We start from the raw sequence: 26,943 nt of genomic DNA, 5'->3' as shown, positions 1-26,943 counted from the left end.
CCTCTGCATAGCTTTAGGTGTGCGTGTTCACTTCCTGTCCGCTTCTCTCCGAGTCTCCCAGCTGCAACGCTTTGATGCAGGCTCCTGCACGTCCCGTCGGGACCCCGTGCCCTTTGATTCCCGCTCACTCACACATTCTGGAGCGTGGCCGAGGGCTCACACGCTCTCGGCACAGGAAGTCATTAGAAATGGGCTCCAGGACCGCAGGTGAGCGGAGGCCGGGCAGAGGGGAACCCCAGAAAAGACGATATTCAAAGCTCGGCTTGCGGGAGCGGAGACTGTGTGTCTGGCCAGACTGCGGCAGGAGGTGGGCGCGGAGCCTGGAGCCCCGAGGGTGGAATCAGTCAAGGGGGTTCCCCCTGCTTTCCCCAGGCACTGGGGGGCTCCGAGCAGGTCAATGCTGAATGTCCCATGTGTAAGACATCAGGAAAGGCAGGCCTGGGTCCAAGCTGCCTCCTGGCAGAGGGACAGCGCGCTCTGCACAGAGCAGATATTGGCTTCCTGGCCTCCTTGGCCTCCGCCTGGGCTGAGCCGGGAGCTCCGGCTGCTTGGGCTGGGCAGCTGGGCTTCTGATGTGGCGGCGTGGGAGGGAAGCGTCGGCAGCACCAACACCCATCTGTGCCCCAGGACACGGGGTGAGGCCGATTCTTTCTGCTGTGTCATTCAGTCAATGGCTTTAAGAACAAGAACTTTCCTTCCTTTTTTTTCCTTTGGGGAAACTGAGGCCTACTAAGAGGGCTGAGGTGGTGCTAGAGTCTCTCGGCAGGTTGGTGGCAAAGGCCTCAGTTCTATCTACAGCACAACCTGCAGTTCCACCCCATTGCTGTTCCTGCATCTTATTCCCCACTTGCCGTCCTCTTTGAAAACTGTGTTTCAAAGCCGGCTGTGGTAGCTCTCACCTGTCACCCCAGCGCTGAGGAGGCTGAGGCAGGGGGATTGTGAGCACTCGGCCAGCCTGGGCAACTTAGTGAGACTGTCTCAAAATAGAAGTGGCAAGACGTGCGGGAGTTACAAAGTTCTACACGCATGCAAAAGCGTGTCCAGGTATGTCCTGGGAGTACCGCTTTTCAAATGAAGACAAGTTTTTAAAAAGAAACCCTAAATGTCTATGAACGGGACTGATTCAGTGTATGTTGCCACCCATGAACATGGAGCATTATACAGTCATCAAAAATCACAGAGTAGGGGGCTGGGGATTTAGCTCAGCAGCATAAGTGCCTGCCTTGCAAGCAGGCAGTCCTGAGTTTGATCCCTGGTCAGATAAAAACAAACAAACAAAAAAATCGCAGAGTAAGCAAAATGACACGCCCACCAACAATGTCTGAGAACAGCTGTTTCTCCACACACTTGTAGTGTTTTCAAGCCTAAAGATTTTGAGCAGTTTTTGTGTTTCTCTGTGATTTTGCTGGTTTAGGGAAAGCTTTGTGAATCTTGGCAAATTGACAGGTTAAAAAAGGTACCCAGCAGCTTACATTTCTTAAATATGAGCCAGATTGAATTGTTTCTGTGTGTTTCCTTTTTAACTTTCTGGACAATCTCCTTTTCACATACAGTAAAAAAAATTGTCAACTTGTTAGATTTGAAATCTTTTTTTCTTACTCCTATGAACATTTTCTAAATTAAAACAATTAATCTTACAGCATGTTGGTCCCTCTCCAGGTTTTGCTTTGGCTTTTTTATATTGTATTTTTCCACTTAGTACTTTAAGGATTTTATGTGGTCAAAATTTTTAAGGTCGAATTTTATTTTTTAAAAATGTGGAAGATATGTTTTAAACAGTTAAATCCCTCTCATTTCCAACTTTTGATTTTCTCTGTTTTCAGCTTAGAAGAGTTTCATCTCTGCAGCGATCCGGTCAGTATTTCTTTACAGATTAGCCAGCCCTTCGAGGACTTTATTTGCTTGTGACATCATTACTGTTCAGTATAAGTTGGATCTAAACTTACATTTCTCCTAGGACTCTGTCCCATCACCACTGACTTAATAAAACAGCTAGAAAAATAGAGCGAGAAAACCACACTCTTCTGCCCGGTTAATTTTTGTTTTGGTACCGGGAGTCGAACTCAGGACCTTGCACCCGCCAGGCAGGCGCTTGTGCTACTGAGCCGTATCCCTGGCCCTATCTGTAATTTAAACAGCACCTGAGGGCCCTGCCCCTTGCGAGGTCCGAGGGGAGATCTCATGCTCTGGGACCCCCTTGCCTGACCTTTTAACGCCCTGACTCCACTCCTGCCTCGTTAAGGTTCATGAATATGCATGATGTGGCCGCATCTGATTAAGATGGGAGAGGATTCTGGGACTTGCACGCGTGTTGAGAGCCCCCGAGAGGCCCCAACACCCTGTCAATGACTCCTGTCTGTCACCCTCAGAAACTGGGGGACCCCTGGGTTGGGCGCAGAGTCCTCAAAGTCCAGAAACCTGGTTTATCTGCAGCGCTTTCGCTCCTGGCCACCTGGAGCAAGTCTCTGGTGGACACGGACTTTCTGGGCGCACTCCCGGTGAGCTGCTGGCCGCTGGGCACCAGCATGGGGTTCGGTCCGTTCTCCATGCACACTGGGGCCGGGGGTGGACCTGCCTGAGCCTCGAGGTAACAGCTCTGGATTATTTTGGGTGAAGAAGGACTGTCATAGACCACAGGGGACTCGAGTCTCATCTTTTTCAAGCTGTTTCTGTCTCTAACCCATTTTCTTCTCCCAGGGAACTTTTACCTTGGCTTCTGGACCCTGTGTCCCGCTTAGAAAGAGCTTTCTTTGCCAGGCTTATAAATTCACCTTTTAAAATAATTTTTAAGCTCATGTTTTTGGTTTAAATGTCAGGCCCATCTGGAGTGAATTTGGGTGTGAGGGTGAGGCAGGAATCCCACTTTATGCTTTCCAGGTGGCTGACTTCGGTTATCTCACCGCGCGCTCTGAACAATGCGGGTTTCTCCCGCAGTAGGACGTGCCTCTTCTCAGTTATGTGCTGAATTTCCACTTCCGTTCCCTCCATCTCTGCACCCCGGCCTGCTTGCAGGGGCTCCCACTCAGCCGACACCGCCAGGCCTAAAAACTGCTGGACTTCCCTGCGACGTCCTGACATCTGGCCAGACCAGCTCTCTTTCAGGACTTTTTGTTTTTCCTTATAATTTCCCTGGCTGCTCTCAGAAGTTTATTTTTCCAGATGAAATTTGGTATCATTTTTGTCAAGTTCCAAAAAAAGTAAAAGAAAATAAAAACCTTGTTGGTTTAAGGCTTTTCTATCAGGGTTCCTGGGTTATGGATGTTAACCCTTTCTCCTGCCGCCAGTCTGGTTAATTTTGTCTGTGGTACCGAAGATTTTCAGTTTTTATGTAGTCAAAGCCGTTCTCCTTTCCCCTAAAATAAATAAACAGCCTCGGTGATTTTAAAGCTGGAAAATATTCCGCTCCTCCAGCGAGCTGGTCTCTGTTCACTTATATGTTTGGCCCATCTTTCTAGGATTTACTTTGCATTATGAATAATGTCTTTTTCAGTCCATTTGAAAGATGCAAAGATCGAGTCCAAACCCATTTCTTTCCTGCTGCTCCTCCTGCTTCCCTGTGCCACACGGGGACCCAGATGAGGTTCTCTCCCCGAACAGCTCTCTGCCCCCACGCCGGCCGGTTCCTGTCTGCTGATCTGTTTTGCCAGGCACGTAATCAGCTATTTTTTAACATCTGATTGCTTGTGTTTCTCAAAATACTCCTTGGATTTCTCATCCTTTTGTTCCCCAAAATATGCATGATGCATCTGGCCCCCAGAGAGCCCCATGAGGAAGGCGAGGAGCTGAGTTCCAATGGGGGGCATCTGCTTGGGCTGGAGGATTTGGGGTGTGGGATGGGAGGGGGACGTGTGTGCCTCTTAGGGTCAGGGTCGTCTCCTGTCAGCTGCACTTTGGTGGCCGAGTCTGCCGCTGTGCAGGAGAGGGGAGGGGAGGGGTGCTTTGTAGGCAGGGGTGTCCAACGGGTAGTCGCAGATGGCCTGTTCAGGGGTCCGTCATGGGGAGTCTTCGGTATAAACTGCCACCCACAGCAGTCAGCAGGTGGGGGAAGCCAGGGGTGAGATGCCGGGAGTCGCATCTGGCCTGGGGTGGGAACAACGGTGTGGGGTTGAGATGGGCCCGCACCCCCTGCTCCCCCATCCCATCCTGTCCCAAGGGTTCTGCTTTGTCTCTGTGACCTCAGGTGCTGGATCTCCTGAGAACCCAAGGCCTCAGTGCCCTATCATCATCCTGTGCGAGGAGCAGGAGGAGGAGGGTGGCAGAGTGGCCCTGGGAGGGTCCCCTCATTTGCAAACTGACAGCGAACGTCAGTCCCAGTGGCCCCCCCAACCTGGGAGCAGGAGGGTTGCTGCAGATGGGGTCTCGGACAGGCAGCCCCTGCCGGCACCTTCAGCCAATCTGGGCCACAACCTCCCCAGGCGGCTGAGGGTGAGGGCTGCCTCCTGGTCAAAGGCAGAGGCTCCGGGTGAGGGAGACCGCAGTGCCTGTCTCCTCGCCGGGCTTCTCGGCCCCTAACTGGCAGGCTGAGCTCAGGATCAGGGAAGTTTGGTTATTTAGTTTCTTCAGTTTTAGCTTAATCCAACTCATACAGCCAGACAGTTCTCCAAAATTTGTTAAGAAAAATACTGGTTCCCGGCTCCCTCCCCGTGGCCTCTCACCTTTAATGACTTTGGTTTCTGTGCTGAGAGCCACATGGGGACTGTCCTGCCCTCGTGGTCTGACTGTGGCCCCTGGAGGAGGCACTGCCTGGTCTTGTTTGGCCCACCCACCTGCCTACAGCCAGGGAAAGGTCCTCGTCACCTGTGCCAGCGGCCACTGCCCAGCCCGGTGCTGCCCACTCCCAGCTAACGCTCCCCTTTCTCCCCTGCTGGGTTCCCTGGAGAGCAGAGGCTCACTCTGCCCTGAACTTTCCGGGGAGGACTTGGGGTGACCAGGTCTTCCTATGCCAGGCCCCAGGCGGGGGTGGCTGCTGTCCTAGGGCCCCTGGGTTTCTCTTCTGTTCCCTGTGGCTCCATCTTCCTGTCTTCTCTCTCCCTTGTGCTGGGGATGGCACCAAAGGCTTTGTGTGTGGCAGGCAAGTGCCCCGCCTGGGCCTCCCCTCTGGGCATCTCCTCCGTCATCCTGAGGGGCAGTGTCCTCTTCTCATCTCCTGGGAGTGGAGGGCCCAGGGAAAGTGCAGCCCATGCTGTGTGTCTGTCTTGAAAGTCACCCTGATGTACGCTGTCGCCTCGCTGACCTGAACTCGTGGTCTTGGCTGCCGTGAGTCCAGCCCAAGTGACACTTGGTGTGACTCCCGCTCTGTGTTCCCACACCTTCGCCCAGGAGGAGTGACAGCCCTTATCTTGCACTTGCGGTCACTCAAACCAGCAAGGTGGCCAGCATGATGCCCCAAAAGGTGGAAATGGGGCATGGAGAGGACCACGGAGTGGACAGGAGCTTACAGGTGAGAGCCGGGGCTGACCCACGTCACGGTCAGCAGGGAAGCGGGTTCCTGCGTGGGGAACAGAGAAGGGCGAGAGACGGCGCTCGAAGCCTTTTTCTGTCTAAAAATATTCACTTTATCCTCGAGTGTGATGGATGGCTTGGCCAGACGGAGAGATCTGGCTGGAAATGCTTTTTCTTCAGCATTTTGAAACATTGTGCTTTTTCTTGATTCCACCCGAAATAGTCAGTGCGGTCCACATGGCATTTCTTCCGGCTCTGGGGCCACACGCATGACTCCCCTCCCATCCTAATAGTGCTGGGTGTCTGTCCCTATGGTGCAAGAGCCCAGGGTCTCCTGGCTTGAGTCGGGCCCGGTAGCCAGAGGCTTTGTTGGGCAGCGCATGCCTGTGTGCGAAGACCTGGGTCCTGGGCTGGCCAGGCTCCCGGGGACAGCGCAGGACCTGGGTGGGTGTGGGTGCAAAGGTTCTCAGTGTCCCCTGGGCAGGGCTCCTTGGTCCCACAGCCCTGTCTGGAGTGGTGGGAGGGTCGCGGAGTCACTGGGGGGATTGCTCAGAGGCGGTGAGCAGATGCGGTGACGTCTCCTCCTGTTCCTCCTCCTTTTCCATCTTGCAGGATCGATCCCAGGGCCGCGCTCCGCTCCATCCCCAGCCTGTTTGTGCTTTTTATTTTAGTCCTCTCACTAAGTCACTGTATTGCCCAGGTGCTACCCAAACTTGCAACCCTCCTGCCTCGGCCTCCCAGGGTGCTGGTGTTACGCACACTCATCTCCCGGCTCAGCTCCAGAAGTGGCCCATCAGCCCCACCCACCTTTGGCACAGTGCAGCCCCCTGACTCCTGGGACTGGGGACGGGGTCCAGCGGTGTCCCAGTGCGCTGTCCTCCCCCTCTGCTGATGGCCGGCTTCCCGCCTCCAGCTCAGAGTGCCTGTTGCCCGCTCCCTCCATGCCGTGTGGCTTCTGAAGAGGTCCCCCCTGCCCCTCCCTCTGTCCTGGCAGCAGAGTTTACGGAGAAAAGTAGCCCCACTGTCCACCCCGACGCCCGTGCTGGAAACCCGGGGCCCTTATTTCCTCACTGTCCGTCTTGCGTGGTAGCCTGGGAGGATCCCCAGCTCGAGGGCCTTTCCGATTCCCATCCAGGTGCCCGCACACGCACACGCACAGGATTGGCTCCATGCCAACAAGTGTTTGCTGTTTGAGCGTCAAAGAAGGCAGGCAGTGTTCAGCCCCGGGAGCTGAGTTCGAATCCCAGTTCTGCTCTTGACTTTTGGGGAGAAGGCAAGGCGCTGTGCTGTGGGCACTGCAGGCCCGTCCTCATCTGTCTGTCCCTTGGGTTCCCTCTCCACTGCTCCCTGCTCCCCTCTTCTCCCCAGTGCTGACACAGGGACGCCGTGGCACTGGTCACCGGGGCCCCCACAGAGGCCCTGGGAGCTCACCGAGCACCGTGATTTGTGGAAGTACACTCACAGCTCCACCTGCTTGCCTGCGCCCCTCGTGGGGGGCTTCTGGTCCCTCCAGCGGGTGGACACCAGGTCCAGCGACTTCCCGGGGTCACAGGCCCCAGCAGAGGCAGCAGGGCCTGACATCCTTTTCTCAGACCTCACGCTCACCTTCTGGCTCTGAGCCTCACTGACCCCGGGGGCCCTGTGTTTCGGGGTGGCCCTTCCTGGTTCTCCAAGGTGTGTGAGGGGCCACATTCTGAGAAGCTGCCCGAAATGGTCACCCTGAGGCCTTCCTCGCTGCCTGTCTGCTGAAGTGGATTTCCCCTGCTTTGTGTGTGTACTTTCTTTCCTTTGGTGCTGGGGATCGAACTCACGACCTCACACTTCCCAGGCAGATGCTTGAGCCGCTGAGCTGAATCCCTGCCCGCTGTGTGTGTGTTTGCCACGCGTAGTGAATGCGTTTGGGGCGGGGGGGGGCGGGGTATACATGCATCACCCCTGGACCCCTCTCGCTCCCGCCCGCCCCAGCCCTGCCCCCCACTCTAGGTGCTCTTAGGTGCTCTTTCTTAGTGGAACACACTCTCCCCAGCCGGCTGCTCAGAGGCAGGCGCTTAGACAGTTTGGCTTGGCACGGCTTCCACACGTCTCCCAGCCACCGTCCCTCCGAGTTTCTTTTAGCCAGAACCAAGATCAGAAATAACTCAGCTGTGAACAAAGCTTACACCTCTCGGCTGCTTGCGGAGAGGAGAGGAGGAGGAGTTGGGTGGCTTATTTTTCCCTCTGAGTCAGAGGTGTGAGGGTGGATGGGAGGCTGAGTGGGGCCTGCGAGACCTGGGGATATCTGGGGACCGGGATCAGTTCCATTTTAAGAAAGACGAGGGCTGGGGCTCTGCGCCTCGCCAGACAGCCCGGGTTCTCTCTGCCAGACTCCTGACGTAAGGGCTCCGCAGAGCCCGGCCCGGATCGGGCTGGGGCGAGTCCAGCTGGCAAGACACGCTTTTGTTCTGCGGCGCTGGGACTCTGCAAAAGCAGGCCAGTTTGCTGCGGCTGTGTGCTGGTGGAAGCCACGGTTCACGGCGGTGTCCTGTTAGTGTCCAGCAAAAGCCTGTCCTGACCCTCAGGAGCCCGTCCGACAGGCACCGGGCACCGGGTGCTTGAAGTTGTTAGGTGGTGCAGACCAAGCAGGTGAGGTGCTAGGACGGGGGCTCCTCTGTCCCTCTGGGGACTCAGAGGGAAGAACAGGCCAAAGCACATTCTGGAAGGTTCTCAGGGAGATGTCTGTGTCTGGCTCTCCACCAGGTTAGAAGTTCGATGCCTTTCGTAAATCCCCCGCTGGATGTGTTCCTTCTTAATCTTTTTTTTGGTCTCTGCCTTGTGGAATTCGCATACAACCATCTTGAAAACAAAGCCAAGGCAGGAGGCCACAGAGACCGGGAGCTGGGGTTCCTGCGTGGGGTGCAGGAGCAGACGGAGCTTAGCGGGATGTCGCAGGAGACCCCTCAAAGCCAGGGTCCACGAGACCAGAGTGTCAGGATGATGTCAAGTAACTCACCTTGCAGAAGAGGAAAGGAAAGGAAACCTACTTGCCCTGGCTTTGACACTGAGTTAAAAGAAAATATATCTGGGTCAGGGAGGGAGGCACACACCTTTAATCCCAGCTCTCTGGGAGGCTGAGGCAGGAGGACCACAAGTTTGAGCTCAGCCTGGGTAGCTTAGTGATTTAGTGAGATCTCATTGCAAAATAAATAAAATAGGCTGGATGGCGGTGTGTGTGTGTGTGTGTGTGTGTGTGTAGTTCATTGGTAGAACACCCCTTGTTTCAGTTCCCAATATCAACCACCAACCAGCCAATCAACCAACCAACCAAATCTCCCTTGAGAAGATGTTGCAGGTCGGCCCTCACCAGGGTTTCGGTTCGAATTGATATCACCTGTGTGGTTAGGCAGGAACTCAAGAGTTGACCTCCTAGTGCCTTGCCATGGTACGCCCCGTCCACTGGCAGAAACAGACCCTAAGTCCGGCCACGGTAAATCCTCAGGGAAATTTACCCTCAGCATCCGTCTCTAGAATGTCATAAGCTCCAAAGAACATGAGCGAGGCGCTCAAGTGGAAAGAAAACTTTGCAAAGACAGACAGAAAGAGCCAACAGAAACAAGAGCCAGTGGAGAGGGATCCTGGAAGCCTTCTGATCTGAAATTGTCATCTGCAGACCTCAAATCAATTGAAAAGAACTGTTACTGTGTTTTTAAAGAAATTTTAACACTTTGGAACACGGGTAGGGAGTAAGTTTCTGCAGAGACTCGGCAGTTAGGAACAGAACTGTTTTGGAGTGAAAATGTGGTGCTCGGGATTTGAAGCTCCGGGGGAAGGCTGGGCGGCAGAGAGGACGTGGCGGGGAGGTGAGTGGCCCCGCAGCTGGTCGGAGCTCCAGGAGACGACGGGGTCCAGGAGGAGAAGACACAAAGGCCGGTCGTTCTGTGCAGCTGTCGTAGAGGTCAGCTTCAGAGCCTGGAGGTCCCGTGGCTGCGGTCTGGGTCTAGCTGACCCCCAGGGCCTCACGGGCTGGATCAGAGTGTGAGCTGAGCACTGAAGGCCGGACACTAGGATAAAGGTTTGGATGAGGGAAGCCCCAGCCTGCGTGTGGTGACACCCATTGCTAGACTTGTAAACTGGAGCGAATCCAGGGGCAGAGAGCAGGGCGCATCGCTGCTGTGCTGCTGGCCCCTGCCTGCCCCGCCGAGGACGGTTTCTCGCTGTGGAGTCCTTGGGCAGGCCCTCTGCCTCGGAACCGGCTGGCCACACGCTGAAACCTCTAAAAACGGAGCTAAATCAACCTTTCCCTTTTCATTTTGGATGGCAGGAATTTTATCTCAGCTCTGAGAAAGTCACTAAGACCCCAGCGAATCCCAAGGAAGGTCAATGGAAAGGAATTTACGTCAAGACTCATGGAATAAAACTGTGGACCATCAGAGAAAAAGAGAAGATGTTAAAACATCAGGGAAAGGTGATGGAAAGGGTCAGCGATTAAGTGGACAGCTGACCTCTCATGGTCTCCAATGGAAGCCGCAGGAGAACCGTCAGTTTACCGTGCCAGGCAATGGGAACTCGGTGTATCCTTTCAGGGTGATGCTGAAGCCCAGACACACTCAGGGGAATCACAGGTGTGAGGCTTTTACCATCAAAATACCCGCACTCCGGAAATCTCTAAATGTACTAAATTTCCGGTAGGACAAACATTATTCTGGAGAGAAATGCCAGATATACAAGGGGCACTGGTAAATATTTGGAAGACAGCAAAATAAGCCTGGACTATTTAACTCCACAATAGTAAGGTTTAATTTATGGCGGGATAAACAGACCGGTACTGAAATATTGGACTCTACCATATAATTTGGGAGAGGATGTTCAAAATTAAAGCCTGAAAATTCTTTCAGTTATTTGGAAAGAAGGTAAATATATTGGCTAAGTTTGGACTGTTAGTTAAGTGTTCGGTCTCAAAATCCCGAGGATAAATGCTCAAAACTAGAAATTAGAAAACAAAATTAAGATGAGGAATTATCTCAGTGATGGCGAGGAAGAGCCCGTGAGCAGGACCATTGAATGAATGGAAAATACAAGGTCGTCTGAGTTAACCTGGCGAGATGAGGGAGCTAGGGAAGGACCACACGCTGCTTCAGAGGCACTGTCAGGCTGAATTTTAAAAACTGGGTCACGTTCTAAATGTAGACTTTGCTCCATTTTTAAGAGACACACTCAGAACTACTGGAAGCCCAAGTACGTGTGTGACCAGCAAACACGGTGAGTGTATAAAATCGGTGCCACGGAAGCCGCGTGGCCATTCGTCCCCAACGTTCCCCGTCGGCAGGCTGGCTTCTCTCTCCCTACACACATGGCCGGTCCCTCTTGCCCCTTTCTGAAGCAGCTCTGGATGTTCTCTTTCGTGAGAGTCTTTCTGTGGCTGCCTTGATGTCCTGAATGGATTCCAGCCATGCGTGGCTTCCGGCAAATGCAACAGAAGCGTCCGCACGGCTTCTGTCCCTGGGTCTCCAGTTGGCTGCAGGCTCCTGCCCAGGTCAAAATGAGGGTGGAGGGGAAATGTTCGGCTACACTTCCTCTAGCAGTGCAGTACAGGAGCGATCTGCACGGCCTTCGCTATGTGTGCAAGTGTGTCTGTGCACGTGTGCATGTATGCATGTGCATGCATGTGTGTGCATGCGTGTGTGTAGCCAGGGAGGGAAGCCAGCGCCTCCTGCACAGCCAGGCAAATGTTCTGCCTCCGAGCTGCACCTCCCAAGTAGCTTGGATTCTGGGCGTGAGTGTCCAGGGCTGGCTGGCATTTGCTTTACCGGGAACTACAAGTGACCAGAGAGACCGAGGTGCCTGGGAACTGTGTCTCGGATCTGTGCGAACCCACGACACTGTACTCCTGTGATCTGAGGACCAAGTGCAACAGTGCCAACCACAGTGGGTACCCAGAGGTGGCAGTGCAGAGAGTGGGTGTGCTACAGTTCCCTGGTAAAAGCGAACCTTCTGCCATCATCTGGTGACAATGCCATACCCAACACCTGCTTTTTCATGGAAGTCTTTTTTTTTTAAACTTGGTGTTAATATAGCTACAGAGGCTTATGGGAAATTTTCTGCTTGAGATCAGAACCCAGTGGATGCTGTTGGCCGCAGCTGGTACTTTTCACAATGTTCACCGCAAAATTCAGGGAAGCCAAGGATGTAGCTCAGTGGTACTGTGCCTGTCTGGCAAGCGCCAGGTCATGAGTTCGATCCCTAGTACCAAAAACAGAAAACAAACGACCCCTCACAAAACAAAAACAAAGTCCCCAAATCAAAACCAAAACCAAACAAAAACTCAGGGAAGAGCAATGCTCTATCTTTGGATCTTGGTGGTAAGCTTCATATTATCCTGTGTGTGGAGTGCTGGAGATTGAACCCAGGACCTCAGCAATTACCTCTACTTCTGCCTCCAACACTTCTTAGTTTTTTTTAAAGAGAGGGTCTTTCTGTGGATCACTAACATATACTACTATTAATAATAATAATAATAAGACAGGGTCTTGCTAAGGTGCCCATGCTTGCGATCCTCCTGCCTCAGTCTCCCAAGTAGCTGGGATCACAGCTGGGCATCACGGCGCTCAGCTCATTAATTTTTTAACAGATGCGTTCTGTACAGTCTCTGGTGGTATGACACAGACATATTTTCAGCTATTGAAAACCAGTAAACACACAGCCTAATTTCTTTCAGGAAGAAAATCAAAGAGAAGGGAGGGGAGTCCCTGTCCTCTGGGACTTCTGCAGGTCCCCGGGTGCGTCCTCTGCCTGGGGGTGTGGTGATCAGGGATCCAGGGCCCAGCGCCCTCTTCCTTCGGAAGTGCTGGGTTCCAACACGCCTTGTCCCTTCTGGAACTCGAGCTGACACCAGGTGGTCAGCGTGGCGGGGTGGGCAGGGAGCAGTAGCCGGTGTGCAAAGGCTTTTGAAAAAATCCGCGTAGACTTAACTAAAGTGTGGACTGCCCGTGTGTCACTCCGACCGGAACCGACACCCACATTTTACAGGGAAACTGAGGCCCAGGGAGAGGCAGGGATGTGCTCAGGCCACACAGCCCAGCTGGACAATAGCCCAGCCCTCTCCTGTGCCCCCAGCACGTCGCAGGCTTTGGCCTCCACCCAGGCAATGGAGGTGACAGGAGCCAGGCTGGACTCCGGGGTGAGGGGACCGGAGCCCCCCAGATTCTGCCCAGGTCCCTGGTCCCCTTCCCAGGCAGAGGCGGGTGGGAGCCAGGCCCCGCTGCAGGGCCGCGATGGAACGGACGCTGCTGCCCTCCTGTGGCCGAGGCCGGAGTGCGGCTGTGACCGGTTCAGGGGGGAATTTTTCACCGGGCTCCCTGGTGAGCAGAAGACGAGCTTCCCTGACACCCGGGCTGCAGCCTGCTGGGCCTCGCGGACCCCAGTGGTGTGCGACCCCAGGAAGACAGTCGGGGTAGTGGGTCTGCCGGGGACCCTGCTCCCCCCGGCCTCCCGGGGCACCCTCTGACAACAACAGCCGCGTCCATCCTGCGGAAGGGGGAGGTCAGCGGGGAGCCCGGACAGCCCCAGGCCTGGGGGTCTCAGCAGGTTTCCCCAAAGGACTCAGCCAGGAGCGCGCGCTTCCCGACGCGGCCAGCAGGTGGCGCCCTCCCGCCCTGCTCTTGCTGGGTTTTGGGGCTCAGGGCCCAGCTGGGGCAGCTAGACAGTGCAGAAGTGGGGTCCCCCTCACAGAGGGCCCGGCGCCGGGACCTCAGGGCTCTTGTCCCTTCCTTCCTCTGTTCGTTTCAGACTTGATACAGGGTTCCGTCCCCCTAGCAGCTTGGGTTAGGGGCTGCAAGCGCCCCCATCTCCCAGGCGAGGACCATGGCAGAGGTACCTGGGGACAGCTCGGTACCAAGAGTTTGGGGGTACCAGAGGCACTGGGTGGTTTTCTGGTGGTTGAGGAGCCAGAGGTGTGAACCCCAAGCCAGCGCCCTCCTTGGCCCTGCAGACTCGGGGGTCCCGCCAGCCCTCGGGGACCAGTCCTGGGGGGACCAGCCGGGGAACAATGGCCCCCTCCTACTCCTCCCCCTCCCTCGTCAGAATCTGTGCGCAGAGTGGAGCGGGGTATAATTGCCCCCCGCAGAACTCACCTGCCGTGGAAGGGTGTTAAATAACACGCAATTTACATGTCTTCCCTGCAGGAAATTATAGAATCAGAGCTTTCAAATTAGCGATAGATTTTTTTTTCTAATTGAGTCTGTTTGGCGTGCGGCGGGTGAAGTGCAGAACGATCTGGAAGCTGAGCTCCCCTGCGGATGGACCGCGGGGCGGGAGGCAGTGACAGCTCGGGACGGTGCAGGTGGGGTTGGGGGGGGGGAGGACTTGGCCGTGCGCAGCTGCAGAGGGCTCCGGTGCGAACCCGAGGTTTGGGCCTCAGTTTTCCGTCCGCAAAATAAGGAATAACACAGTACATAGGAAGCACTTAAACTACTGCCTGCTATAGACACATAGCTTTATGCATTTGTATTTTTATTTTTGTGGCACTGGGAATTGAATCCAGGCCCTTCTGACGGAGCCACATCCCCAGCCCTTCTTTTGGTTTTTAAATTCTAAAATGTGACCTTGCTACATTACTATGTGACCCAGGTTGGGGTCACACTTGTGATCCTCCTGCCCCAGCCTCCCCGACTGCTGGTATTAGAGCCTGTAGATTGTTACTCGTCTGACTGTGGAGAGGTTTAGATACTCGGATTAGCCCACAGTCCGAAGCCTGGCTGTGCCGGGTCTCGGTTTAAGGGTCTTGGCTGAGGTCACCTAGCCAAGAGGTGTGGAAGAGGGTCTGCACTGTCACCAGAAGCCCCCCGGGGACAGAGCGCTTTCAGCCAAGCAGGTGCGGGTCGGATTCGCCCCCTTGCCTGTGTCTGCCACACGGGTGGCTGTCCCTCTGGAAGGGAGTGAGTTCCCTGGCCGGATAGGACTCCTGGCTCTTGCAGTGAGGTCCTGGCCCCTTGTGTCCCTGTCCCATGCCCACCGCAGGGGTGACGAAGGCCAGGCAGAGGAGACACCACCCCAGGAGCTTCGGCTCTGTGCTGGTGGGGTGTCCCAGCCCGTGTCCCCAGGTCTTGCCTGGACTTGCCCTCGTAGCTGCTGAGGATCTTTGCTCACCCCGGACCAGGCCCACTTCAGACGAGGGTGCACTCTGGCCTCCGGGCCACTGGGCCCTGCCCTGCACCCCATCCTCGGGGTAGGAGGGTTCTCGCCCAGCAGGAGTCAGCCCGGCCCCTGTCCTCTTCCCTTTGGACCTGCCCCGGAAACTCTTCACTTGGGTTGGTGAGAGAAGCGAACCTTGCTACCTGGCTTGGGTGCCTGCCTCTGGGAAATTGCTGGGGGCTGAGACCCACGGCCAAGGGGAAGCCCCCAGGTCTGGAGGCATGATGCGCTGAGGCCTGGCTGGACACTGGCAGGGGACAAAATCCTCAGTGCAAATGTCCCCCAGGAAGCTCAGGAGGGATCCCCATTCTCCTCTTTGGGGAAGGAAATAGCAATGCCAGTATTCAATTTTTTCCTTGAGGAGCTGGGAGTGGAACCCAGCATGCTAGAAATTCTCTACCCGTGCTGCACCCCAACTAGAGGTCACACTTGGTAGGAGCCAGGCCGAGGGGCGGGGGTAGCAGAGGCGCTTGCATCCGGGGACTGCTGGCCCTGAAGACGACACAGCACTGACAGAATTTTGGGTGGAAAACCAGCGATTGGTGCACAGGCACTGGAAGGCCTGGCTGTCACCCATGGTCCTGTGTGGTGTGACCCTGCTCTGTCCCCTTCAGCCTGGGCTTCTCCAGGTTTGCAGGGGCTGTCGCCTCCATCGGAAGCTGCCCTGTTCCAGTGATTGTCCCCTGCCCAGGGAAGAGCAGACCCGGCTCTCTTCTCCTTGGGTTGGACGGGGGTGGGGGCACACAGACCCATTCAGGCACCGTGGCCCCTGGGCTGATGTGTGACAGCTTGGGACTCCCAGGCCCACCAGCCTGAGCAGGCGGCAGAAGCAGTGCCAGGCTCAGCCAGGGCCCTGCTGAGCCCTGGTTGGTGGCAGCCGGAAGCCGGCAGGGCAGGGAGATGCTCACACGGAGCCCTGCTGAGCGCTCCCTGCCCGATGCCTGGCTCAGCCCCCGCCAGGGTCCCAAGCTCTGCCCGGTGCTGACTCTGCCCATTTCATGGACAAGAACAAAGATGCAAATGCAGGGCTAGGGAGCCGCAGGCCCCGGCCCCCCAAATCCCCTCCAGCACCGGGCGGCCCCTGTCCCCTGGCGTCCTGGGGACCTCTCCTAGGGATTAACCCTCCTGCAATTATTCCCCTCATGAAAAGCGCCCTTGTCTCCGCCTCACACTGGCCTCCGGCCTTTGTCCTGGGCCTCAGCCTCGCAGCCGTTCCCAACCTGGCCCGGCGCCCCCACCCTTGGGGCCCGGTGAGGTCATCCCCGTGTCAACAGGGCCGCACAATGGGCCGGCGCCTTTCCTCCCAGAGGAGGAGGAGAGGAGGCCGGGCGGAGGGGCCGTGCCAGGGGGGCTCTGCCAGGGAGCGCTGCTGAGGGCAAGCCAGCAGGGGTGGGGCTGGGTGCCCAGTGGGGCTGTCAGGTGGGACGGGCACCCACTATGTGCTGGGGGACATGGCAGCACTTAGTGGACGAGGTCACCATCAGTATAGGAACCTCTGGGGAGGCATGGTGACCACAAATCTGTGCACAGATGCACAAGTGTGTGTGTCACACCTTTGAGTCCCCTGAAAACCAGGAGAGGCAGGGGAGGGTAGAGGGTGGCGATCTGAAGGTGGCCAGAGTGGTTTTCTGAAGAGCACACACAGCAAGTGCAAAGGCCCTGAGGCATGCACACTGCTGGTGTGGTGGTGAGGCCGAGACTTGTGGCTGGAGTGATGGGAGGGTGTCTGGTGGCTGAGGAGAGGGAGCAGGGGTGGGCGGTGGGAAAGGAAACGGGGTCTAGGGACCTTCGGTGGCGATTAGCTGATGACGTTGCATGAACACGGCTCTTGCTGCTGTGCCCACAGCTCGGTGGTATGAGCCTGCTGCAGGGCAGGTGTCTACATCATGGCAATCGGCAAACACTGTGGCCGGGGCTTTGGAAAGGAGTGCGCAGGACAGAGGCAGAAGGCTCGTGAGTGGGAACCGGCATCTTTCCTACCATGCGTGAGTTCGATCAGTGAGGCTTTAGCCACGTGGACATTAATTAAGCTCCTAGTGTATACTGCCGCCCCGTGCCCGCTGGCCGGGCTAGCAGTGCCTTATGTGATTCTACCGGTAGGAATATTCTAGGCAGCCACGCGGGGCCAGGAGGAATCAGGGCAGAGGCCCAGGACTCCGCGTGGCTGTGGCTGGGGGTGCCTCTGCCCGAGGCCTCAGGATGAAGCTGCAAGGATCACACCTCCACTGAGGATCGGTATTCCAGGCCGATGTCACCTCCCCCAAGCACGCCCCACCCCCGTACCCCACCCAATCGGCGTCACGCGGGCGGCTGAGCTCCTGATCTGATTGGTTGATGTGGTTCTGTCCCACGCTGTACCTGCCTCATCATTTTGCTCTACAAAGCTTCCCCTGAGAGTGGGGTCCTGGCAGCCTGCTTTCTGGGTCCCCTCCTGTTAGGGACAGGGGCCGTCTCTCCCCCAGTAAGACTCGGGCTCCTCACTTCCCGTCCTCTGAGTTCAGTCTGATTCCGGGGGAACAGGAGCTCCACTAGGGGACACTGGGAAGGGCGGGAGTTTTATTTATCGTGTGTTACTTCCGCCCCTGCATGAGATGATTGGTCCAGCCTGGACACGTGACCCAAGTTCCACCCAATGAGATTCTTGCTTGTGATTCCACAGCAGCAAGACAGATCCAGGAGTCTGGAGAGATCACCTCAGTCATCTCTTCTGTAGGCGCGTGCCTGTGTTACCCGGGCCGTGTTACCCAGCACCTTTGCACTGAGCCTCATCTCCAGACCTGTTTTTATTTTTCTTTTTTGAGATAGGGTCTTGCTAACCCATTAGGTTGGCTTGCCCAGGCTTTCTTGAACCTTCCATGCTCCTGACTCAGCCTCCCACAGTGCTGGGGCGATTCCAGGCGTGCACTGCCCTACCTGGCTCCCCTTCTTACGTCCTCTTCTTTTCTTGGAGTTCATCGTCCGGCTCTTCTGCTGTGGTTCCAGCCCCGCAGCTCTTTCCCCTTGCTGCGGGCTGAGGCCATGGCGTACAGGTTCCCCTCCAGGGGTCACCGCCCAGCTGCCCCACTTGGCACTGTCTGTTCTGGGGCTGCCTGCGTTTCCCCATCGAAGCCCTAAGTGGCAGACAGTGAGGGCCCCTACCCCGACAGCCCTTGGTGGGGGGCGGTGGGAAGGGCCTGTGGGCTCGGGTCCAAACATGAAGAACCAGAATTGGTCCTAGCAGAGAGGAAGTGAAGGCTCAGAGGCAGAAAGGGGGCTTGGCCGGTGGCAACCCTGGCCTGGTGACCCCTCGCCTCATCCTTCCTCCCTGCCCAGGCCACGGGCAGAGTACCGTGAACCACTGCATCTCTGTGGCTGACGTTTGTCCACCCAGCCCTCAGCTGTCCCTGGGGACTCAGAATCAGAATTGGAGCCATCAGGGGCCACGTGCAGCATATGAAGAGCCAGCCGGTGCCCATGCCACATGGCAGCTCAGGCAAGTAGATGAGAGTGAGTCAGAGGAAATCCCATGCTCTGCCCCCAGCTCCATGGCTGTTAAAGGCTCACCCAGGCCATGGGCTGGGCATCGGTGGGTGCCCTGCAAGCACCCTGGCCCTAGCCTGAGGAGCTTTCCCGCAGAGGGCACTGTTCCAGAGAGGCAGCAGCCAGGCTGGTAGCTGGGTGCTGGGGGATGGGGGTGCTGCCAGGGAAGAGCAGGAAGCCCCAAGGGTGGGGGGTGGGGTGGGCGGGGTTCTTGGTAGGTGAATCACGGGGGAGGCCCTGGGGATAGTGAGCAGGAGGGGGAGGCTGTGTCCTGCCTGTGTGCACCCGTGAGGTCATGTGGCCTCTCTGAGTCACATCCAGCCAAGCCACATCCCGGGACAGTAGTAGCTTTGCCACCATTCAGTGCTGGGTCCCCAGCGCTCTGAGCAGTGTGTGACACACAGTAGGTGTAAAACATCCCTCAGAAGTCTCAGATGTGGGGCTTTGGGAGGTGACTGCATCAAGAGCCTGCTGCTGTCATCGTGGATTCATCCATGGCTGGGCTCGTGGCTGACTGTGCTGTGAAGGAGGGGGCCTGCTTGGAGGTGGCCACTGAGGACATGACCAGGAAGGAGGTGTTCTTGTCCCCAGCTTCTCCCTTTTCTCTCTCCTTCCTGGCGGCCATGACATGAGTAGTTTTTTCCCTTCCCCACTCTTGCACCATGCTGTTTCTGCCTTGGAGCTGGCCAACCATGGACTGAACTCCCCAAACTGTGAGCCAAATTAGACCTCGCTCCTTTCCATTGTGGGTGTCAAATATTCTGTTCCAGTGACAGCAAAGCAGATATTGAACACAGTGAGTGTTCAATAGACAGTTTTAGAGGCAGGACAGGTGGTTGCTGGAGGCTGGCACAATGTCCAGTGCATCATCCAGATAAGCAATGGCCAGAGCTGGTGGGGACGGTGGTCAGTGTACCTGACCTTAGGGTGGAGGAGCAAGGCATGGGGCTGGGCTGGGGCTCGGGGACCAGAACAGGAGATCCGAGGGCCACAGCTAGGAGCCTGGATTGTGTCCTGAGTGCAAGGGCGCAGCCTGTGTGGCCAGAGAGGAGCAGAATGAGGGCCATGTCAACTGTCCTGGAACCAGGGTGCTATGGGTGACCCAGCTGTGGCCCAAGGAGGCTGGGAAGCACTAGGGAGGGAGTACACGGCTGCCACAGGACAGCAGTCTCCAACCTTTGGCACCAGGGACTGATTTCACGGAAGACGGTCTTTCCAGGCTGGGACAGGGCCTGGGGATGTTTTCCGGACTCACAGGAGCGCGCATGCGCGGCTGCTCCCCTGCCCGCAGGCCGAGCTCAGCGGCCCTGAACACGGGAAGCCCTGATCCCGCTGTGCGACCTGGTTCCTGACGGGTCAGGGGCCAGGTTCTGGGGGCCTGGGACCCCTGCTTTAGGAGACGTGGCTGGGAAGGTGGAAGAGAAACTGCTGGTGATGTGGGTGGGACAGAGGCAGGTTTCTGCAGTGTGATCAAATAGACGGTGAATGTGGACATTTAAAAATATTGATTCGGTAACAGGCGTCGTCGTGAATACCCCTCAGGTTCCTCCCTCTCGCTTCCGAGGCGCTCAGGCCAGCCAGCTCGGCATTTGAAGCAACTCTGAGGTCCTTGTTCCCAAGCATCCTGAGCATGTGAACAAAAAAAAAAAAAAAAAACCACACAGAGCAGCCGCAGCTGGGCCCCAAGTGTCCTTGCCTGGCCTATTCACCAGATCCAAAACCGGGGACGCCTGGTTCCTCCCCAAAGTCAAAATGACCACGAAAGGTCCAAGTTGTGAATCAGGTGAGAACCTCAGGCGGCCACGACAGTGCAACTAGAGACACTCACGGAAGAGCACCTCCCGAACTGCTTCGGAAGCGGCCAGCACCGCGGGACGAGTGGGATTCAGGGCAGTGTGTCTCATTGTAGTACATTTAAACATGGTGTGACCTTCACTGTACTTCTGGCCACACCTTGTAAATGCAGGTGTCGCAGGAGCCCCTGAGGATGTAGAGTGGAGCCCTGTGTGGGCAGAGGGGCAGGAAGCTTTCAGAAGGGCTGCAGCTTGGGGCTTGGGCTTGGGCGAGTTTCTGTGGTGGGTTGAGCTCAGCGGGTCATTCAGGGGAGACACTGGCTTGGCAGTGAGTTTTTAGGGCTCCAGACTCTTAACCTCAGGCCTGGCCTGGGTGTGGCTTGCTACACAGCTCTATGCTGAGGTTCTCAAAGGTCCTCTGGCTCTGAGAGGATAGCCCAGCTCGTGGGTTTGCTCCTGCTGAATAATACCAGAGGGAAGAGGGCTGGGGGCTGGGGGTGGGGCATTTGCCCAGCATGCACGAGGCTCTGAATTTGAGCCCCAGCATTGCAAGAAAGAAAGGAACAAAAGCTCCCAGAGAACCCAGATTTAGCCAGGAGTGACCCATGGGCACCCTTCCCAAGGCCCCTCAAGTGGCTGCCGGGAGCCTGTGCAGATTCTCACGCTGTATCCCAGGAGAGCACAAGAGAGCACTGGGATCCACTGGTGCTGTCTGCCATGCGCCCACAGGCAATGGTGCCTGTGGTTTCTTGGTTTCATTACTATTATTCCTGGCAGTGCTGGAGACTGGAACTCAGCACCTCGAACTTCCTTGGCAAGTGCTCTACCACTGAGCTACACTCGCACAGCCCAGCCTGGGCAGTTTCCCTGTGGCCCTTGCCTGGGTTCTGCCTTCTGGTCCAGGCAGCAGCAGCCCTAGAGCCAGGGGACAGAGCAGTGTCATAGAGGGTGCCACTCCAGCCCTGCCCTGGACCTCAGGAGCTGCCTGGGGCACGTCCTCCCTCCAGGCCCAGTGTGTCCGTCACTAGCACCCTGGGGATGGTTGTGCTACCTTTCGTGGGGTGAGGAGGGGCAAAGCCGTGATCTGCGGGCAGTGCCAGCTCAAGGGACCCAGGCAGGGGTGTATGCAGAATGGGGCAGGGTAGGGGAGGCTGAGTGCGTGGTGTATGTCCCATGGGGTGAAGGCCGGGCACTGGGCCGTGCGTGCACTTCTCCCCCTCGCTGTGTGGGGAGGTCGGATTATGGGGGTTTGGCGGGGTGCAGTGTGTGCTTTGTGCACGCTCTCCATGACTCTGACCCCGGCTCTCATCTGAGAGGTGTGGCATTGCTGAAAACACTAAAAAAAACCTAAACAACAACAACAACAGGGCACAGTGGCACATTCCTGTAATCCCAGCACTCGGAGGCCGAGGCAGGAGGCCGAGGCAGGAGGATCGTTCCATGTTCAACAGCAGCCTGGGCTCTCAAGTGAGCACAAGGCCTGCCTGAACTGTGGGTATCGAGATCCTATGTCAAAAAGACAAGAAACAAACACACACACACACAAACGAGCTGGTTCGGCGTACCTGGGGCCTCTGGGCTGCTACTGGTGGGCCACTGATAATCTGGGCGAGAGAACACGGCTGTCTCCCTTTCAGCTCTGTGCCCCGTGCTCTGATCTCAGGAGTCATTTATTCTTCCCCCTGGCTTGGGGACTGAGTATTCTCTCTCCGTTTCTTCCTCAATCTAGGCCTCAGTTTCCCTCTTTGTGCAGGGGGGAATAAGGTGTCATGGAGCATAAGAACCCTGAGGTCCCTCCCAGCTCTGGCTGATGATTCTGACGAGGGTGTCAATGGCTGCCATACCCAGCAGGACACACGACAGTGGGTTCTTTCTTGCTCAGTGTACACCTGGGTCCTCTGTGCACGGTGCTGGCTGGCAGTCACAGAGTCCTTGTCCTGTCTGCCAGCACAATCATGCAAGGTAGGTGTCTTTGCTCTCATTTTGCAGGTGAGGCAAGAGCTCCTGCACCTCGCATGGGACACGTGGCAGGCCAGGGCCTGTGACTCCGCAGGCTGTGCACACCTCTCCCAGGGGAAGGGTGTGTGTGTGGGGGGAGTGGGTGAACAGGGCTCTGGATGGTGTCTCTGCTGCAGGAGGCCCGGGCTGCACTATCTAGGCCTGCCTGGCTGCCCCTGGTGCAGACTAGACCCCACTGCTGGCCATGGGCTGAGCAGCAGCTGTCCCCGGCACAGCAGGAGGGGTTGGTGGCCTGGGCAGGTGGTGTATCCTTCAACAGGACATAAGCTGCAGAGCAGTGGGAAGCCAGTAAGGGCCCCAGGCAGGGGAGGGGCAGCCCCACCGCTGGGCGGGGCCATCAGAAGTGGAGGCCGGGCGGAGGGACTGGGCTGGTGGACAGGACTTGGGGTGCTGTGGGACACAGGGGTGAGAGTGGGAGGCAGGCGTGGAGATTATCACTGTTCTTGGAGCCAGTGCCCGGGAGGGGGCTGTGCCCACCCCAGAACTGCTGTCTGCTGCCTTCATGCTCCGACTCCAGGCCCAGGCCTGTGTCCAGCCCCAAAGAGGCCTCTCTGTATGGGGCAGGGCATCAGTCTGGGGCCCCGGGTGTCCAGTGCTGGGCATCCTCTCTCCTGTCCCAGCCCCGGCCCAGGAGCCTTTTCCGAGGCCTCCTTGCCCACAGGGGTCTCCAGCGTCACCCTGGACCCCAGTCACATGACCCCGTCAGCACCTGCTGCGGGCAGCTGGCCTTTCAGAGGTGGCACCATGGTGGCCGGTCCTGGACCAGGCAGCTCCTGTGACTGCGTCACTCTCGTGTCCTTGGTCCCACACCGAGCAGCAGTAGGGACAAGAGTGGGGAGTGGGAGATACAGTTCACAGGCACAGGGCAGTCTGGGGCCAGACAGTGCTCGGCTAGGGTCAGCACCTGTTGTCCTAGCTATGGTCTTGGAGGCCATAGGGCGTCTCTGGGGTCTCTTGCCCTCCTTCTGTCCCTGCCTGGCCCGGACCCTGCATCATCCCCACATCTCTGACTCCAGCCCACACCTTTTTTCATTCTTGTCATGGGATCCCCTGGGGCCCCCTCTTCTGCCCTCAGGCAAGACGGGAGGTCTGTGTCCAGCCTGGATCTCTCACTGCTGTGCGGTGCAGGGTCACTGTTAGTTTGTTCCCACGTCCTGCACTGTCCTTGCTCTAGAGCAGGCCCAGCTCACAGTGCCCCAGGGCCCTGGCTGAGCCTGGCCCAGCAGAATGGGCTCAGAGAGACACCTATAAACTTGACCACGGACCCTCCGGGCTGCACCAGGCCTTGGGAGCCAGGAAAGATCCCAGAAGGCTGTGGGGCGGCACTGGGCCTGGCCAGGACCCTGGACAGCTCACTGGGCCGCTGGGAGCCTGGCCAGCTGGGTATCAGGCACCCCGGGATTTGAGATGCACTGGGAGCCTTTGCCAGCTGGGAGGCACTGCCCTGGAGCTGGGGGAGGGCACGGCGCATGTCCTGGCTCTGAACCTGGCCCTCCGGCCCCACCTTTCCTGTACACCAGCTGGGCAGGTCCTAAAACCTCTGGCTCCTTGAGGTTTGCGATTTGTAAACTGAGGCTTCTTGTCTCCCCTCCCCCACCAATCATTTTTTTCCCTCTGTGTGGTCTCCCTTTGCAGGGAAGGTCGCCTGTGTGAGGTCTCAGATATAAAGCACCCGGAAAGATTCCCTGACACTATAAAGTGCTCGCAGGCAGTATGCAACAAGCCGAGGCCCAGTCCTGGCAGCCCAGGGCAGCTGGAGCCGGAGTGGGACCCGAGGCAGGGAGGGCAGGTACAGTTGTCTGGGGCTGGGAGGTGTAGGGGGCTGCCCTGTCTGGCTGGGCCTCCCTTCAGCCTCTCCTGGGTGACTGGCCTGGCGTTATACGGGGAAGTGTGCCTGGACACCAGCCGGGCTGGAACTGCAGCCCGGGGAGGAGCAGGAGGAGGGGGCTCCTGAGGCCTCTCCCCACCATCGGCCATCTGTGAGCGAGTCCGGGAGTGAGTTGCTACGTCACCTTTCAAGATGGGGAAACCGAGGCCCAGAGAAACAGGCCTGGGTCCCGAAATCCTAAGTAAGTCAGGGATAGAACTGGGCTGGAATCTGGGTCCTGAATTTGCTATTGACAGTTGATGATTCACTGGATGCCAACAGTGACCTCGAGCCAGAGGTCACTCCATACATCAACTGTACAGAAGGAGAGGCCGACGTTCAGAGTCACAGCCACATGTGACAGAGGCAGCACCCGGTGGCCAGGCCTGGGACCATTTGGATTGGGCTTATAGAAGGGTCCAGGACCCGCAATGGAGACCCCCAGCCTTTGGACTATGTCAGGATCTCTAGACGGAGGCTTTGGAAAGATCTAAGGGGCAGAGCTGGGGACCGGAAACCAGGCTCAGTCCCCAAAACCCCATCTTGGGTGCCCTCCTCCTGGGAGCCCCTCCCATCCCCCCTCCTCCGCTGATTTGTGCCTCCCCTGAATGCCTCTGCTAGGGTGATTGTCGGGGCCTGGCACAGCGCACGTGGCATGCCATCTGCAGACCGGTCACCCAAGAGGACTCAAGGCCATGTGGGCCGGCCCACTGTGGGCGTGGCAACAGAAGCCCTCCGGCCTAGGCCTTGCTTGCGCCTCCAGCCCCTGCCCGATATGGGCCACGTATCCTGCTCCTAACCCTTCCAGAAAGCCCCCACTCTCCATTCTTCACTCTGTTTCTGATCATCACAGTAAAATTGGAGAAAAGTAGTCCCATAAAAAAAAACTGAAGCCAGGTGTGGTGGCGCACACCTGTCATCCCAGCACTCAGGAGGCTAAGGCAGGAGGATCGTTGCAAGTTTGAAACCAGCCTGGGCTCCAAAGTGAGCTCAAGGCCAGCCTGAACTTCGTAGAGACCCTGTCTCAAAAAGCAAAAACAAATTAAAAAAACCCCAAACACAACCACACCCATCATCATCAGCGAGTCTGATGTTCATCTGTGCTTCCTTCCTGGCATTCCCTCCTTTCTTCCCTCTCTAGTTTTTATGCCCGACCTCTGGCGTAAGCCTCTCACGCGCCTTAGACATGGTCAGAGAGCGGACATCATTTTCCCAGCCATCGCATCTGGGCCACGTGACGGGCTACCTGGGCACCTGTGATTTTAGAAGGCCTTGGCACCGGCTGGGCTCCCCTCTCTTGCTTACCCTTGCTGTAAAGTCCCACACACCGTGCCTCGGAGCCACCCTGGGCTGTGACGCTGGCTCTAACCCTGGCCTGCGGCACACAGTGGGCGCCTGGGAAACGCTTCCCAGCCGGGCGAGCCACCCGGCTGGCTGAGCAGTGTGGGACCGTGCAATGTTTCTGTTCGCCTCCACCAACGAGTGCCACTGTTATTAAATTTTCCCCAAAGCAGCATGTCTGCTGTGGTTGCCAGATCGGTTGCTCTTTTAGGAGCGGGTCTGTCCTGCACACTCATTCCCTAGTCTTTCGGAGCCAGCCACTGGGTATCTCCCGAGCCTGTGGATACAGCAGTGGACTCCCAGGAGTCTGACCTCTGGGGTGCAGCCTGGACCAGGGGAAGTTTGGGGACCCTAAGGCTCTGCATTCATTGCCTGGAACTGGAAAGTATAAGTAACAGCAGGTGGGGGGACTCATGCTCTGGTCCAACGGTCGTGGAGCGCCAGGCATACAGGAGGTGCTTAATAAATGCATATCCAGGGGGTGGCAAGAGATGGCGCCTGGGAGCTGAGGGGAGTTCTGCTTAGAACCAAGGTGGAGATGAAGCCAGCCTTGGAGGATTAGAGTCACAGGAAATTCTCTGCTGTCATCCCAGGGACCAGAAGAATAATCATGTCTTTTGGGATGTCAAAGGCCAGGGTCCAGGGTCCAGCTTTGTCCTTGACAGGCACCCAGGAACACCAAGGCCAGCCTTTCCCCCATCAACTCCTTCAAGGTTGTGATGCTCATGCAGCCTGCAGCCTTGGGAGAGAAAGGTGCTCCTAGGGAGAATTTGGGGTGCTCTGCAGAGCATGGGACCAGAAAAATGGAGTACAAAGACAAGGAGGCAGAAGTGTCTGCCCCCTTCCCAGCCCGGACGGCTCCCTTCCCCAGGACGCCAGAGCAAGCTCTCAAAGGATGACCTGACTGAGTCCCACTCCAGCTCAAACCTCCCAGGGCTCCTCACTTCTCCCTCCTCTCTGAGGGCACAGAACTCCCTATCCTAAAGGCGTGGGGTTCCCTCCTCCTAGAGCACCCCTTCTCCTGCAGCGGGGTCTCCTCCTCCAGGGGGTCACATCAGACCCTGCTCCCCTCCCCTTCTGCACCTGCGGCCTCCTCTGCCTCCCTCAGCGTATTGGCCTCTCTGAAGTGTGCTCTCGGGGGCGTCTTGGGGACCACCTCTGACCACGTCTGACGTCCTGACGGAGCCCCGCTGGGATGCCTGAGTGGGTTGGGAGCAGAGGCCTTAGCTGGGCCTCTGCTGGCGACTGTCCCTTCCGACCTCTCTCTCAATCCTGGGGGTGCAGGCCAAGGCGACCTGCGACCCGAGGCCCTGGAGGTGGCCCTCCCCATCCGCACCAGGGGTGGAGGGCCGCAGAGCCTCCCAGACTCCGGGGTGACACTCTGGGCTCAGGGTGCTCCGTTCTCCCCCGGGGCAGGGCCTCCGGCCAAGCAGGGGCTGGGTCCCCGCGCCCTGCCTTGCTTACCTGGCCCACTCTCAGGCAGCTGCCGGCCACGTACTGCGCACGGGATGGGGCCCTCGGGGCAGACCTGGGCGTCAGGAGGGGCACCCCGGGTGCTTCAGCGGGGACCTGCGAGGCTGCGGGGCTGGTCCCGGCGCCCGCCGGGCGGCAGGGGCGGGCCAGGGTGCCCGGGTGGCTCTGGGAGGGGACGCGGCGCCCCGGAAGGAGCCGCGCGCGCCCTGCACGCGGAGCCCGGGCGGCGGCGGCCGATCGCGAGGTGAGCGCGCCCCGCCGAGCCGGGATCCAGCCGCGGGGCCGGGCCGGGCGGGCGGCGAGGGCGAGCCGGGGCGGGCGGCC

General features: G+C 57.5%; 1 long non-coding RNA gene across 2 annotated transcripts in view; it reads right to left on the bottom strand.

Annotated features, from left to right (window-relative positions):
* The window catches only part of LOC134474877 (uncharacterized), a 28,392-nt gene extending 1,449 nt beyond the window's left edge, over window positions 1-26,943 (bottom strand). The window contains exons 1-2 of one of the 2 annotated variants that reach the window (XR_010045771.1): window positions 26,611-26,943; window positions 1-9,479 (exon numbers count right to left, since the gene is read on the bottom strand). This is a non-coding gene — a long non-coding RNA (uncharacterized LOC134474877). The other variant, XR_010045772.1, reaches the window with a different exon arrangement.

Source organism: Cavia porcellus, unplaced genomic scaffold (genome assembly GCF_034190915.1).
Source record: "Cavia porcellus strain 051 isolate PalLab524CR breed Dunkin Hartley unplaced genomic scaffold, mCavPor4.1 scaffold_40, whole genome shotgun sequence".
Taxonomy (NCBI): domain Eukaryota; kingdom Metazoa; phylum Chordata; class Mammalia; order Rodentia; family Caviidae; genus Cavia; species Cavia porcellus.
Note: the sequence above shows the minus strand (reverse complement) of the source record. Positions and strands in the feature narration are given on the sequence as shown.